Genomic DNA, 15,078 nt, shown 5'->3' with positions numbered 1-15,078 from the left:
TCTCTCTCCTCCCCCTCTCTCTCCCCACCTCTCCCTCTCCCACCCTCTCCTCCCTCTCTCCTCCCGTCTCTCTCTCCCTTTTCTCTCTCCTCCCCTCTCCCAATCCTCCCCCTCTCCCTATCCCTCTCCTCCCTCTCCCCCTCCCCCTCTCTCTCCTCTTTCATCCACTCCGACCTCTCCCTCTCCCTCTCCTCCCTCTCTCCCCTCCCTTTCTTATTGTCTCTGTTCCCCATTCCCCCCCCCCCCCCCATCCTTTATCCCTGCAAACACCATGGCAATCAGAGGCAGATTGTTGAATGTGCCATTTATATAACCTGGCTCTCTTGTAACGTTTGGTATGTTCATGGTAGTCATGTTTATTGCACTGGTGTAAGACCTCTCTTGGCAATATCCATGCTTCTGACCAGGATTCGTGCATTACTAACCTTAATGACCTATCCACACACCAACTTGCCTCGGATATGTTCACACCCACCAGATCCAAATCACAGGTTGTAAATAACTGATGGCATTCAGCACCAGAATACTAGGTTATCTGTAAGTTTTTAAGAAAAGTCCTCTCACAGTAAGTGTCTCCTTGATGCTCCAGGTTTTTAGATGACAGTCACTTTATATTAGATGTCACAAGGGGATGATGAAAGCTTGAAAAGGCATCAGTGATCTGAACTAAACTATCCACTCGTTGATTGTCTTTTTAGGTCGTCACTACTTGTGGTGTGAACTAGTCAGGAATAACTTGCTGCAAAATCAGTACAGGTCATTCTGCTATAATGTACGTTTTGTTAACATGAATTCACTATAACACGATTGACGAATTGAGGACACTGTTTCTAAAGTGCAAAATTTTAAAGTGTGTATCGGCTCTAATGCAATTCCGATCCTGTTAGTTCAAACAGTGCTACTATCGTGCGATTTTCCTATTGCACAGAACCCAACTATCTACTGGATCTCCTATGGTATACTATGGTATAGCAGAACTAATGTACTGATGGTGTATTTCACAAGAGACTGTTCCAGTTTTTGAGAACCTTGTCACTGTTTGAGGGTCTCTGGGAGTGTATTTGGAAAGACACTGCAGTAGTAATTGTGTTTTGAGAGGTCTGTGACAGTGTTTGAAGGGTCTGTGAGTTTGAATGAAATTCCCCTGTCACCCTTCTGAACTCCGTCGAGAACAGACCCAGAGTCCTCAAACCCTCCTCATTCGGCACGCCCTTCATCCCCAGGGTCATTCTTGCGAAGCTTCTGCATGCCTCCAGCACACCCGCCCTTAGACATGGGGTCCAGAACTGCTCTCAATATTCCGAATGTGGTCTGACGAGAACTTTAAGCAACCTCAGCAGTACTTTCCTGCTCTTGTGTTCTAGCCCTCTCAAAATGAATGCAAGCATCACATTTGCCCGCCTAACTGAATTTGCATGTTAGCCTTAAGAGAATCCAGAATTAGAAGTTTCAAGTCCCCTTGGGCTTCAGATTTCTGAAAACCTTCTACATTTAGAAAATAGCCTCGATTTTTCATACCAAATTGCATTACCTCGCACTTTCCTGGATTGTATCCTATCTGCGACTTCTTTGTCCACCCTCCTTAGCCTGTCCAAGTCCTTCTGCAGCCTCTCTGCCTCAACACTGTGTCTGACTGTCCACCTGTCTTTGTGTCACCTGCAAACTTAACAAAAATATCTTCAGTTGCTTTGTCTGGATTGATTGTCAATGTGTAATGTGAATAGTTGCGCTCTCAACACCTTTCCCCAGTGAAACTCCCATTAGTCACCGGCTGCCATCCTGAAGAAGGCCCCTTTTATCCCCTACCTTCTACCAGTCAGCCATTCCTCTATCTCTGTCAGCACCTTGCCCCTAACACGTGGGTGCTTATCTAATTTAGCAGCCACCTATGCAGCATCTTGTCAAAGGCTTTCTGGAAATCCACACAGATCATGTCCGATGTCTAACTTTGTATTCCTTGTGTGACTGACTCTCAAATCTGTCTAGCATCAGCATAAAAGTTTCATGGCTTTTTAAAAAAAAAATGTTTTGAGTTTCTATTCTTATCACCAAGATCACAGTTCTCTACATTATACTCCAAGTTCCACCTCGCTGCCCACTCAGTGAAACTATCTTTATCATTTTACAATATCTTTGTGTCCTTCTCACAACTTGGATTCCCACCTAGTTTTTGTATTGTCAGCAGACTTGCTATTTTCAGTCTCTGTGCCTAGGTCATTTATGTGGATCATAAATAGCTGAGGGTCTATCACGGATTCTTGTGATGCCTTGGACGACAAAGGATTTCAATACGATTAAATCCTAAAGGATTTTTGTGGTGTCGCGGTAGAGTCCCTATCTCTGAGTAAGGAGGCCAGGATTCACATTCCATCTCCTTGAGGTGTGTAATCATTTCCTAACCACTTTATTTGTACTGAGTGATGCAGCAGCTATTGGTAATAGTCACAGAACAGGCATGCCCAAGAGTTACAAGTTCTCAATGTTCAGTTCTCCACAACAGTTAGGGGGAAGTCTTACAGCAAGCTTTTTAATTGGTCACTGAGGACATTTCGGGGGTCATGGGAAGGACAGTAAAAAGATCACAGGCAGGGACAAAAGTAAATGAGGTCTGGATGAGTTGGAGTGGACTCCGAGGTAGCAGTGTCAATTTTTGAAGCTTTCACTGTAAGGAGCAGAACTGAGCTAAACAGCATTTGAGTAGATGTCGACAGTGGTAGACCACCCTGGGCTTTGTGTAGTTGCACAGCAGTAGACTGCCCTGGACTACTTTTGACTAGAAACCAAGCTGGACTGGACTATAAGTACTATGGGCTGGCTCTGGTGTAACAGTGATATTGTTCCAACTCCTAATGCCATGTTAACCCACCAGTACGTGTCCGTGTTGTCTCCCCCTTTGTTTTTGAATAGAAGTGAAGTTACATTTGCCAATCTGCAATCTGCTGGAAATGTCTTAAAGTCTCGTAAATATTTGAAAACCCTAACCAGTGCATTCACTGTTTACACTGCTTCTTCTTTTAATATGAGCGGGATCAGTTTTGGGGTCCCTTTAAATTCCACGAATACCTTTTAATCTCATTTCAATGACTTTGTGAATGCCTTATCAATGTTCAGTTAATCCCTGTAATAATACTATCTATAACTGCAGATTACAGACAATAGAATGTTTGTCTGCATTATATTTTGCAGGAGACAATGAATAACATAATAATGAGAGCACAGTATTCCCCTGCACGATATTCCACCAGGTGGAATTTTTGTATGTATGATATTTTGGGGCACTTTGCCTGTTTGTAATCTGCCACAAACTGCGGAATGCCCGTTGTACATTAAAGGTAAAGTCGCCATAGTCCTACCAGACCATCGGACTGCACTGTCAGAGAGATACGATTGAAGCTAGTTTAATCTGAGGGTCACCATGCCTCAGGCAAGGGGAGAGTTTTGAGAGGGAAAGTCCTCTGTGGTAACAGTATACATTACACCCTATAGAAATGGGATAACTGGAATAATGAAGCTCTGTATAGTTATTGACTCAATTGACCAAACTTGTTGAGTGGGCAGACACCACGACTATCTAGTCAAGTCATACTTTAGATTATTACTTTAGATTAGATTAGATTACTTTAGATTACTTTAGATTACTTTACAGTGTGGAAACAGGCCCTTCGGCCCAACAAGTCCACAACGCCCCGCCGAAGCGCAAACCACCCATAGCCCTACATTTACCCATTACCTAACACTACGGGCAATTTAACATGGCCAATTCACCTAACCTGCACATCTTTGGACTGTGGGAGGAAACCGGAGCACCCGGAGGAAACCCACGCAGACACGGGGAGAATGTGCAAACTCCACACAGTCAGTCGCCTGAGGTGGGAATTGAACCCGGGTCTCTGGCGCTGCGAGGCAGCAGTGCTAACCACTGTGCCACTGTGCCGCCCACACATGTCCTCCAACAACCCACCCTCCCCTCCCGGCACCTTCCCCTGCTACCACAGGAATTGCAAAAACTGCGTCCACACCTCCCCCTCACTTCCATCCAAGGCCCCGAAGGAACCTTCCACACCAATCAAAGTTTCACCTGCACCCCCACACATGTCATTTACTGTATCCATTGCTCCCGATGCGGTTTCCTCTCCACTGGGGAGACTGGACGCCTTCTTGCAGAACGCATCAGAGCACATCTCCGGACTCCTGCACCAATCAACTCCACCGCCCCGTGGCTGAACATTTCAGCTCCCCCTCCCACTCTGCTGAGGACATGCAGATCCTGGGCGTCCTCCACTGCCACTCCCTCACCACCCGCGCCTGGAGGAAGAACGCCTCATCTTCTGCCTCGGGACCCTTCAACCCCAGGGCATCAATGTGGACTTCACCAGTTTCCTCATTTCCCCTCCCCCCACCTTATCCCAGCTCCAACCTTCCAGCTCAGCACCATCCTCGTGACCTGTCCTAACTGTCAATCTTCCTTCCCACCTATCTGCTCCACCCTCCCCTCTGACCAATCACCTTTACCCCCACCTCCATCCACCTATTGCACTCTCACCTACCTTCCCCTCCAGCCCCACCCCCTCCCATTTATCTCTCAGTTCCTGAGGCTCCCAGCCTCATTCCTGATGAAGCGCTTTTGCCCGAAACGTCGATTCTCCTGCTCCTCGGATGCTGCCTGACCTGCTGTGCTTTTCCAGCACCACGGTAATATTGACTGCAGGGAACCGTAACACTTTGTGACTTATTGGAGACCGTGGGCTGCCATCGAACATAGTGTGACAGCAGTTTTATAAACGATGTTTTCTTACCTGAAATTACTGCAACTAGTTTTTGTGTGAAGGTACAAGCATTTAAAAGTGAAGTAGCATTAAACTGGATCACAGATGGAAGTCACCAAAGGAAATTACTGTGCATGTAGGAAGTCTGAAATAAAGACAGAAAATATTTGACAGGGAAAAGCTGGAGAAAGAGAAACAGTTAACACTTCAAGTTGATGATCTTTCCTCCAAATTGTGATGCTGAGTTGGTGCAGACCTAGTTAACTTGCTCATGACAAAATGTTAAAATACCTCCTTAAAATAATTGCCAAATTATTTGTCAGCAATAACACACTTGGAGATCAAAGCTTTGTTGCTTTTGTGTTTCATATCCCTATTCTTGTTGCTGTGTCCGACCTTACCATCTTCAATGATTCAACCAGGTCCCTCTGCTGCTGAATCTCTTTTAAAATTGGAGCTTTTGTTCCAAATTGCCTCTCCCTATTCTTCCTGGCACAGTCAGTTGTCCATCACCTGTCTGCCCATTCCGCTAACTTGTTTACATCCTGTTGGAGCGCTGCACTATCCTCCCGGCACTTTATCGCATGACCTTTGGAAATCTGTGTAGACTACACTACACTAACCATCAGTTTTACGATTGTACTTTTCCAGTGGGACTGGTTGGGCTTTGACTTTAAAATCTGGTCCAGTACATGCAGTGGTGGGTGAGCAATACAATGTGTGGGAAAACACCATGATAGTCCCAGTGCTTTGTGGCACGTAGCTGACCCAGTCCCATTTCTGGATGGCTTCCCCCCCGCCTCCCCGCCCCCCCCCCCCCCCAATACAACACTCAATGTATGAAACCTTTTATTTGATTGCGTTGTTGCACCATATGTTATGAGGAATCTATCCTACATCTTGTGCTTTTATGTTGCTGAGACTAGAAAGAATTGTTTGACCTTAATTAAAAGGGTTTCCATCTATTCGGTACCATTAACAGAACTGCCCGAGGCACTTTTCCTCCTCTTCCTTTAACAGTGTGACCTGGCTAATAATTATCCTTTTAATTAAGACCAACAAAAAGTCATCTGACCATTTATCACATTACTGTTTGTGTGAGCTTACTGTACACAAATTGTCTACCATATTTCCTACAATACAATGCTGCTTACGCTTCATAAATACTTGGTTACCTGTGATGTGTTCTGTGGTGTTCCATGACTGCAAAGTGTACGATATAAATGAAAGTCTTTTCTTTCTAATTCATTCTAGACTTCTGTGCGTGTCGCTGTCAATTTCTGTTTCTGTTTGTTTAGCTCACCAGTTTTTTTTTGTCCAGGTAATTTGTTATTATGCCCCGTCCCTTTTCTCCAAAATGCTTTGATTTCTTGCTGATGTTTGACCAAATAATCCGTTTTACACTGTACGAGTTTCAATTGTGTAAGAGCTGAGGGGTTTTACAGGCAGATATGGCCCTTTTCTTGTGAATTTTGTGTGTGTGCAATTGCACTGAATGTTGCTGTTTAGTGAAGGGAAACACCACAGGAGTGTTACGGCCTGTTGTTTCTTTGAAGGGCAGAGTCTGTCTGGGTAGGAGTTGAATATAGAAAGGTACTGCTGTATTTAGTTATTCACTGGATGAGCCCTGTGTTTGTGACACTTCCAGTGGCGCAGGTTTACAGAGTGTGTTTGTGTGATTGTTCATGCACAGGGTTTCTGATCTTAGTCAGTTTGGTGCCAGTAAACAGTGGGTGACCTAAAATCTGAATGCTTAATTCCTCCTCCCTCCTTTTCCCAGTACTAGGGAGATACTGGGCAGAGAGGCCATGGGCAGAATTTGAAAATGAGAATTTTACAACTGCAATTTTGCTAAACTAGACCCCATTGCAATGAATGAGGACAGAGGAATATTACTTGGGAAGAATCACAATGGGGGCAGCAATTTCATTCACTGGCTGCTATTTGATCCTAGTGCTGACCTTTCAGCTCAGCACTGTCCTCATGACCTGACCCACCTGTTGATCTACCTTCACACCTATCTGCTCCACCCTCCTCACTGACCTATCACCTTTACTCACACCTTCACCCACCTATTGCACTCTCAGCTACCTTCTCCCCAGGTCATCCCCCCCACCATTTATCTCTCCACCCCCAAGGCTCTCAGCCTCATTCCTGATGAAGGGCTTTTGCCCAAAACGTCGATTTGCCTATTCCTCGGATGCTGCCTGACCTGCTGTGCTATCTATATGGACTTCAGCAAGGTGTTCGACAAGGTTCCCCATGGGAGATTGATTAGCAAGGTTAGATCTCATGGAATACAGGGAGAACTAACCATTTGGATACAGAACTGGCTCAAAGGTGGAAGACAGAGGGTGGTGGTGGAGGGTTGTTTTTCAGACTGGAGGCCTGTGACCAGTGGAGTGCCACAAGGATTTGTGCTAGGCACTCTACTTTTTGTCATTTACATAAATGATTTGGATGTGACCATAAGAGGTACAGTTAGTAAATTTGCAGATGACACCAAAATTGGAGGTGTAGTGGACAGCGAAGAGGGTTACCTCTGATTACAACAGGATCTGGACCAGATGGGCCAATGGGCTGAGAAGTGGCAGATGGAGTTTAATGCGAGGTGCTGCATTTTGGGAAAGCAGGACTAATACACTTAATGGTAAGGTCCTAGGGAGTGTTGCTGAACAAAGAGACCTTGGAGTGCAGGTTCATAGCTCCTTGAAAGTGGAGTCACAGGTTGATAGGATAGTGAAGGTAGCGTTTGGTGTGCTTTCCTTTATTAGTCAGAGTATGGAGTACAGGAGTTGTGAGGTCATGTTGTGGCTGTACAGGACATTGGTTAGGCCATTGTTGGAATATTGCGTGCAATTCTGGTCTCCTTCCTATCGGAAAGATGTTGTGAAACTTGAAAGGGTTCAGAAAAGATTTACAAGGATGTTGCCAGGGTTGGAGGATTTGAGCTATAGGGAGAGGCTGAACAGGCTGGGGCTGTTTTCCCTGGAGTGTCGGAGGCTGAGGGGTGACCTTATAGAAGTTTACAAAATTATGAGGGTCATGGATAGGATAAATAGACAAAGTTTATTCCCTGGGGTCGGGGAGTCCAGAGCTGGAGGGCATAGGTTTAGAGTGAGAGGGGAAAGATATAAATGAGACCTACAGGGCAACTTTTTCACACAGAGGGTGGTACTTGCATGGAATGAGCTGCCAGAGGAAGTGGTGGAGGCTGGTACAATTGCAACATTTAAGAGGCATCTGGATGGGTATATGAATAGGAAGGGTTTGGAGGGATATGGGCCGGGTGCTGGCAGGTGGGACTAGATTGGGTTGAGATATCTGGTCGGCATGGACGGGTTGGACCGAAGGGTCTGTTTCTGTGCTGTACATCTCTGTGACTCTAATCTATAGCAACTGCAGTACCCACATTAGCCTTGTTATTTGACCGCATCTGACTGTGAAGTGTCTGTGCCATTTATCTTGGATGTTCTTTGTTCTGCAATCCAGTTTTAAAGTGATTATTTATTATTTTCCCCAGCACTTCCAAGTTCTTGCTCGATGAGTGATTGTCATAAAAGTGTATTAACCTTGTTCTATATTGGCAAGTGGCTACAAGTGAGGTTTGTCCTCCTCCTCTGAACATACTTTGTTACAAAGATACAGCAAACTATGTTTATAATATAAAATTAATACCTCAATCTGTCATCATACAGAAGTCTGAAATATAAACGAACAAGCAGTGTTCTTTTCATTTTCTACTTCATGTTCTCTTGTTAACTTTCTAAATAAAAGTATTCAGAAATTCTTTTCATTCCTTTTACATTCAACCATTCCTTTCCCCAAAATGCCCCTACTTTCTTCAAGGTGCTGATCCCCTGCTGGGGTCAGATTTCTTGTCAATGGTTGCCCTCTCTCTAATTCTTTCTTTATAGCGGTGACTGCACTTCCAAGGAACATAACGTAACAGCAGAAGTGGAGCACTCGCCATCTTCTGGGGTAAAGAATTGCACAGATTCTAACCCCTTGGGTGAAGATGTTTCTCCTCACCTCATTCCTAAATGAATAACTCCCCATCCTGAAATTGTGATCCCAAACACTAGAATCCCTACAGTGTGGAAGCAGGCCATTCGGCCCAACAAGTCCACACTGACCCTTCGAAGAACATCCCACCCAGACCCATTCCCCTACATTTGCCTCTGACTAATGCGCCTCACCTCCACATCCCTGGACACGATGGGACAATTTAGCACGGGCAATCCGCCTAACCTGTACATCTTTTGATTGTGGGAAGAAATTGGAGCACCCGGAGGAAACCCACGCAGACACGGGGAGAATGTGCAAATTCCACGCAGACAGTCACCCGAGGCTGGAATTGAACCGGGGTCCCTGGCGCTGTGAGGCAGCAGTGCTCACTGCTGAGCCGCTATGCTGCTGCACTCCAAAGTCTCCTTCCTCATGATCACTGCAACCTACAGTCCTCCGAGGTCTCAGCATTTCTCCATCCTTGACCTCTTACATTCCCTTGGCTCCACTATTGACAGTTGTGCCATCATCAATAGGAACTCTAAACTCTGAAGTTTCTCCTTTACCACATAACTTTTAAGGAATTCTTTTAAATTTACCTCTTTGACCATGACTTAGATTCATGTGACCTTCTGTGGCGTGGTGCCGCAATTTGACTGCTCATGTTCCTGTAATGCTTATTGGGCCATGTTTTTATGTTGAAAGTGCTGCATAAGAAGAACAAGTTGTTGTTTGATCTCTGCTCTGCTGCTGCTATTGCAGACTCCCATTTTGTTGCAGAGTAATAATTAATTGAAATCATTCGTGATTCTATTGCATGCAATGTTTAGATTTTTGTAGGAAAAGAAAGCACAAGTGCAGTTGAACTACTGCTGGCTATTCTCAAGAGTACCATCTACTCCCAGGCGAACATTCCAAGCAGGGCCTCTGAACATTACTGACTCTGAAACATTATCAGAAACAATTCAGCTACAGAGTCTGGAGCCAAATTAAACTTTTGGCTGAACTGTCTTTAATTGCATTCCCTTTTGTTTTTGCAAACACGAGCACGCTAAGCTTGTTTCTTTTTGCAAGCTGTTGGAGATGGGTGAACTGCCCTTAATATAAAACAAATTCCTCTTCAGACCTTCTTCTGCAGCAGTGGCTATACATCAGATGTATGTCACCAGGCGTAAATTGCTTTTGGCACTCTGATATCACAAAAGGTGCTATATAAATGCAGGACTTTTGCCTTCCATTCTTCACTGAATATGTTGTTTGCATGTGTTGCGCCTCAGTGTCATGCACTCCATCTTGCAGCTATTTCATCCATTGTAGTGAGACAACAAATGTGGAACAAGATGCCAGTTGTTCAGTTATTTCCCCTGGCTTTTCCCCTCTGCGTTGAAAGTATTGGCAACTTGATGGGGCCGTTCTCTGACACCTAAGGCCAGTGCTGATCCTCTGTGAATGTCAGGGAGCTGTTTTGCCTGGTTGTGGTTGGCACTGCGTGGGGTGGTGTTCACCACTGGGTCTATTTCTGTCGACAGCAGGGTGATCTTGCCAGCACCTTTTTATTTTCACATCTAGATGTGAGTTGCATTCGACCTACTGAGATCAGCTTAGCCCGAACTGCTGATTGACTGCCTGACCTTGGTGAAGGTTGGCTGTGCTAATTTCTGAGCTGACGTTTGTGAAACTTCATTTGGAACCCAAGTCAAGTGTCCATCTTTACCTGCCCACTGTGCATTTTTGAGGTGTAAATCTGCATATCGATTTTGAAAGCCAAGCGATTAACTTTTTTTTTATTCAGAAATTAAAAATGGTATAAAGCTTGAGATCAGATTGTGTCATTTATCCCAAAAAAAAAATGCTTTGGAGGTATGTATTTGGAGAGTGCTTTCTAACACATTTTAAATTGAAGATTATAGAGTGAAACAGAAATCAATTTTTTTCTCTATAATATGTGCCAATCTGAAATGCAATTGTCACAAAAGAAGCCATAACAGGCATACAGCCCGAGCACTGTGTCAGCAGCAAGACTCCTGTGCACACTACCATGAGGATGAGGATGAGGAGGGGAACAATAGTTTCTACAATAGTTTCTAAGCAATTGGTTTGGGATTGGTGCTTTCGGTTGCTGTAGCGGTAGAGAAAATAGAAAGCTGAACTCTGCCTGATAGACTGTGCTCGGAAACCAAGCCAGAGAGAGAGAGAGAGAGAGAGAGCGAACAGTAATAGCTCAGTTGCTCTGTAGAGGAAGTACGCTCATTCAGCTGATATCAATGTTAAACAGCTTCCCTCGGGGGCACACAGCCACAGTCCTCTGCACCCCTCTCCTCCTCTCCTGTCCTCAGCTTTACCCTCCAGCCTTTCCCACAGACCAGTCAGTGAGTGTGTGCGCTGAAGGATTATTTGGTTGGAGTCAGCGTCTGTGTGGCCTCGCAGGTCGTATTTCAAGACTTTTGTTTTATCTTGTTAATCTGTTGTTTGTGATAGTGCAAATAAGCCAGGCTTTTTTTTCTCTATCTGACTCTTGCTGGAGCTGAAGCAACTTTGAACTGTGCTGCTGCATTTTATTCTTTTCAGTTCCCTCAAAGGCTGCAACCTCTGGATTTGTTGCTCAACGATTTTGAAATGGATTCTCAATTGTCAACAGCCCCCCATCCACTGAGGGTTTTTGAGGGCTAGCTGCAGGGGCTGCAGCTGTCCAATTTTAACAGAACCCCGTAAATGGCTTAAACACATCCTGACCGTGGTGGCTGGGCTTGAAAATGCTCACTCGTCTTTGTAATTTGTTACACCGAGGAATGGGAAGAAGAGGTTTGGGGTGTTGGGAATGCTATGTCTCGATGCCTGATCTGATCCCCACTACCTTTAACTGGGTTGACTGAGTCAGCTTGCTCAATTCACCCTCTCATGTTATAGTGACAGCAGTAAAGGTTGATGGTGTTTCGATTTAAATTAAACCTCTCCAGTCAACCCGCCTATCTGTGTACTGCAGCTTTCACTGATACCCAGCTGGTTGGTCCACATTGCTCAACTAAACCACTCGTGTGTTGCAAAATGGGCAGGTCCCAGGTACCCACACCCCCTTATTCCAAAAGGGGCTTTGGAGAGCGTTTTACAATTAGTCTCAAGGACTGGGAAAGGAAGAGGAGGAATTGTGTCTGTGGTTCCTACTTGTGACTCGCTTCCAACCTTGTGGGCAGAAACGTTACACTCCCCAAAGTCTAATAGCCATGAGCCAATTTCCATATTTTTAATAAGGCCAGGTTCTAAAAAGCTCTGACTGCCAATGATTTGGTTGTTTAACCCCAAACGCAAGTGAGCCAACACCTTTGTGGGAAAATATGCATATTAAGTGGAAACATAATGAACTAATTTCAAATGAAGGACTCTTTGTGATACCTTTTGTATTTCTCCCTCTCCCTCTCCCTCTCCCTCTCCCTCTCCCTCTCCCTCTCCCTCTCCCTCTCCCTCTCCCTCTCCCTCTCCCTCTCCCTCTCCCTCTCCCTCTCCCTCTCCCTCTCCCTCTCCCTCTCCCTCTCCCTCTCCCTCTCTTTATATATATAATGTATAGCCAAAATGAGTTCATTTATACTGCAATGTAATGTATGTTTTAGTGCACGTGTGTATAACAGTACCCGTGACTTTGATATTTCATCCAGATATTTAAATAGTGAACTGCCTGATTATTAGAGGCTATGGAGTGTGCTTCCTGTGAGCTGAGTTAATTTAATTTTTTAAGGTATTGGGCTGAGTGCAACAATGTCAGATGGCCATCTGAATTTAAGAACTAAAAGTGAAATCAATTAATTTCTACTCTGTAATTGCACGTAGCTTTGACATTTGATCAGCCTTGTGCTGGAATTGTATGCACAAACATCTACTGGATAAGAAGGTCAAGCATTTTATGGGCCATGTATGTGACAAGAGGTGCACCAGGCAAAAATTTACAATACAAACAAATACGCTCTCCTCGATCCCTAAACAACTTCACTTCCCCTCTTTCCATGTAACAAGGACACCTTGCGGTGTTAGCTTGCAAAATTGTACACACAATGGTAATCATTTTCCTTCCAGAAGGGTGCAATTGGACAGCATGTGGTCAGGATGCAACTTATGAAGTGTCTACATCAATACGGATCCACCTTCACCTCCAATGTCATTAGGAACAGTGATGCTAACAATGGATTTTAGCAGGCTGTCTTTTGTCAATACTGACCTTCTGGTTTATTGGCTCTTTGTATTCCCCATAGTCTTAAATTGTTTTGCCTCTGTGCTGTAATGTGCAAGAGTCTGACTCCCCTGCCCCATATCTGATCAGATCTTCAGCCTGTCTGTAGAGAGGATTGAGACGTAATCTCCCCATTGGCAGAGCCACTTTATGACAGCTTGTGATTGACCATTATTTGACTGTTATATAGACAAGGTTTGCTCCCACCATGACATAACCTTTGAGCACATAGTACAGTCACCAAGCGCTGCAGAGCATGTGGCATAGAGTATGGGTCTAACTGATATGGTGAAGGGCTTCAGACAGGATATCCAAGACTGTCTGATTCCATTTTCCGTTTGTAAAATCTCATCAATCATGGTAGAGAATGTGGTGTACCTCTTGTGTGTTCTACCCACAGGGAGCTGATTGTTGACTTGCTTTTTCTAGTTTGTCTCTTTTTTTTTCCCCCCTTCTTCCTCTCTTCTTAGTGTTGGATTCAGGACATAAAACATCATCCTTAATCCCGGCTTTCAGCAACTCAGCTGTCCAACTCGTATCTTCTTTCTCTTTCTCCCTCTGTCTTCCTGTTTCTCTCCCTCCCTCCCTCCCTTCTTCCACACCCCCTATATCTCCTCTACCCCCAGCAATATTCAGGCTCTTAAAAGCCAAGTATAAAATCGCCTAACTTCTGATGCGTTATTTGTTGTTATTCCTTTGTTTTTAATTCAACGTATCTTTCCAATCAACTTGTTCAGAGATGTTATTGCATAACTCTGGAGCAGGTGGGACTTGAACCTGGGCCTTCTAGTCCAGGAGTATGGTCGCTATCACTGTCTTACAAGAGGAGCCTCTCCAACTTTAATGATACACTATGTTTGCAGTTTTAAGGCTGTACTCTTAAGTCTGAATGTTGTTGGTTAAAGTCTCAGTAGGAAGGAGTGCTAACTTTTGGAAGATATATTCAACTAAGCTCCCAACTGTTATCATCAGTAGGTTTAAGGTAAGGTGAGGTGAGGTTGGAGGGGGGGGGGGATTTAAAAGGGACCTAAGCGGCAATATTTTCATACCGAGCATGGTGTGTGTCTGGAATGAGCTGCCAGAGGAAGTGGTGGAGGCTAGTACAATTACATTTCAAAGGCATCTCGATGGGTAATGAGTAGAAAGGGTTTAGAGGAATATGGGCCAAATGCTGCCAAATGGGACTAGATTAGTTTAGGGTTTCTGGTCGGCACGGATGAGTTGGACTGAAGTGTCTGTTTCCGTGCTGTACAGCTCTCTGACTCTGAGGTGGATATTTGCGTTGATCTTATGAAAAAGAGCAGATCCTGGCCAAGTTTGAACCTCTACCAAAATCTGGTCGTTTGCAAGTTGTTCTTTGTGTGATCTTGCTGTGCATATGTTGGTTGCTGCGTTTCCTTAATGTCCAAAATGCTTCATCAGCCGTGAAGGGCTTTGGAATTTCTTGCTGTTCAGAGCCACAGCTGTGTATCCTTTTTGTGGCATTTGGTTCACTATCTTTGTAACTCCGTACAGAGGTGTTGAACTAGTGATTAATAAACCCAATAAGACATTCAGCTGTAATCTATCTGCCAACAGTGTGGTTAGAAGGCAGAGGCTACCACCACAGGAGCGGATGAAGCAAGCAGCATGGACGGTGTTTAAGGAGAAATTGACTAAGTGGATTATAGAGAAAGGAATAGGACATGCTGCTGAAGGATGTGATGCAAAGGGTAAATAGGAGCACAAATGAGTTGTATTGAATGACCTGTTATAAATCTAAAGAAAAGTTTTAAGTAATTTATTTTGCATAGACATATTGACAATATGATACTATGTGGTGGGAAAAAAGTACAAGCTATGATTACATGCTATATTACGGTAAGAGTTGCAGGGTTTCTTTTCCCCCTACTTGGTTCCTTTCCCATCTTCTCTCCAATTGCTTTCTGCCTAGAAGTGGCAAATGGAGTTTAATTCAGAAAAGTGTGAAGTGATTCACTTTGGAAGGAGGACCAGCAATGCAGAGTACTGGGCGAATGGTAAGATTCTTGGTAGTGTAGATGAGCAGAGAGATCAGTGTGACCATATACATAGATACCTCAAAGT

The 15,078-nt window shown here is 44.5% G+C and overlaps 1 protein-coding gene and 1 long non-coding RNA gene across 9 annotated transcripts in view; one reads left to right on the top strand and one right to left on the bottom strand.

The window, feature by feature from the left end:
* LOC148146997 (uncharacterized) overlaps positions 1-9,478 on the bottom strand; it is a 74,826-nt gene extending 65,348 nt beyond the window's left edge. The window contains exons 1-2 of the long non-coding RNA XR_015760208.1: positions 9,374-9,478; positions 4,797-4,911 (exon numbers count right to left, since the gene is read on the bottom strand). This is a non-coding gene — a long non-coding RNA (uncharacterized LOC148146997). The remainder of the gene's footprint in view (positions 1-4,796; positions 4,912-9,373) is intronic.
* The window catches only part of dgkza (diacylglycerol kinase, zeta a), a 553,752-nt gene that overhangs the window by 96,042 nt on the left and 442,632 nt on the right, over positions 1-15,078 (top strand). For 5 of the 8 annotated variants that reach the window (XM_087996758.1, XM_087996759.1, XM_087996763.1 and 2 more), the window contains exon 1: positions 11,055-11,201. The exons of 2 other annotated variants lie outside the window; for them this stretch is intronic. The gene's annotated coding sequence lies outside the window, so the exon portion shown is untranslated. Of the gene's footprint in view, positions 1-11,053; positions 11,202-15,078 lie in introns of those variants that run through there. One more of the 8 variants, XM_087996762.1, reaches the window with a different exon arrangement.

The sequence above is a fragment of the Chiloscyllium plagiosum genome, unplaced genomic scaffold (assembly GCF_037043375.1).
Source record: "Chiloscyllium plagiosum isolate Xiang-an unplaced genomic scaffold, Cpla_swu_hap1 HiC_scaffold_18, whole genome shotgun sequence".
Classification (NCBI taxonomy): Eukaryota; Metazoa; Chordata; class Chondrichthyes; order Orectolobiformes; family Hemiscylliidae; genus Chiloscyllium; species Chiloscyllium plagiosum.
This window is presented reverse-complemented; position numbering and strand designations above follow the sequence as displayed.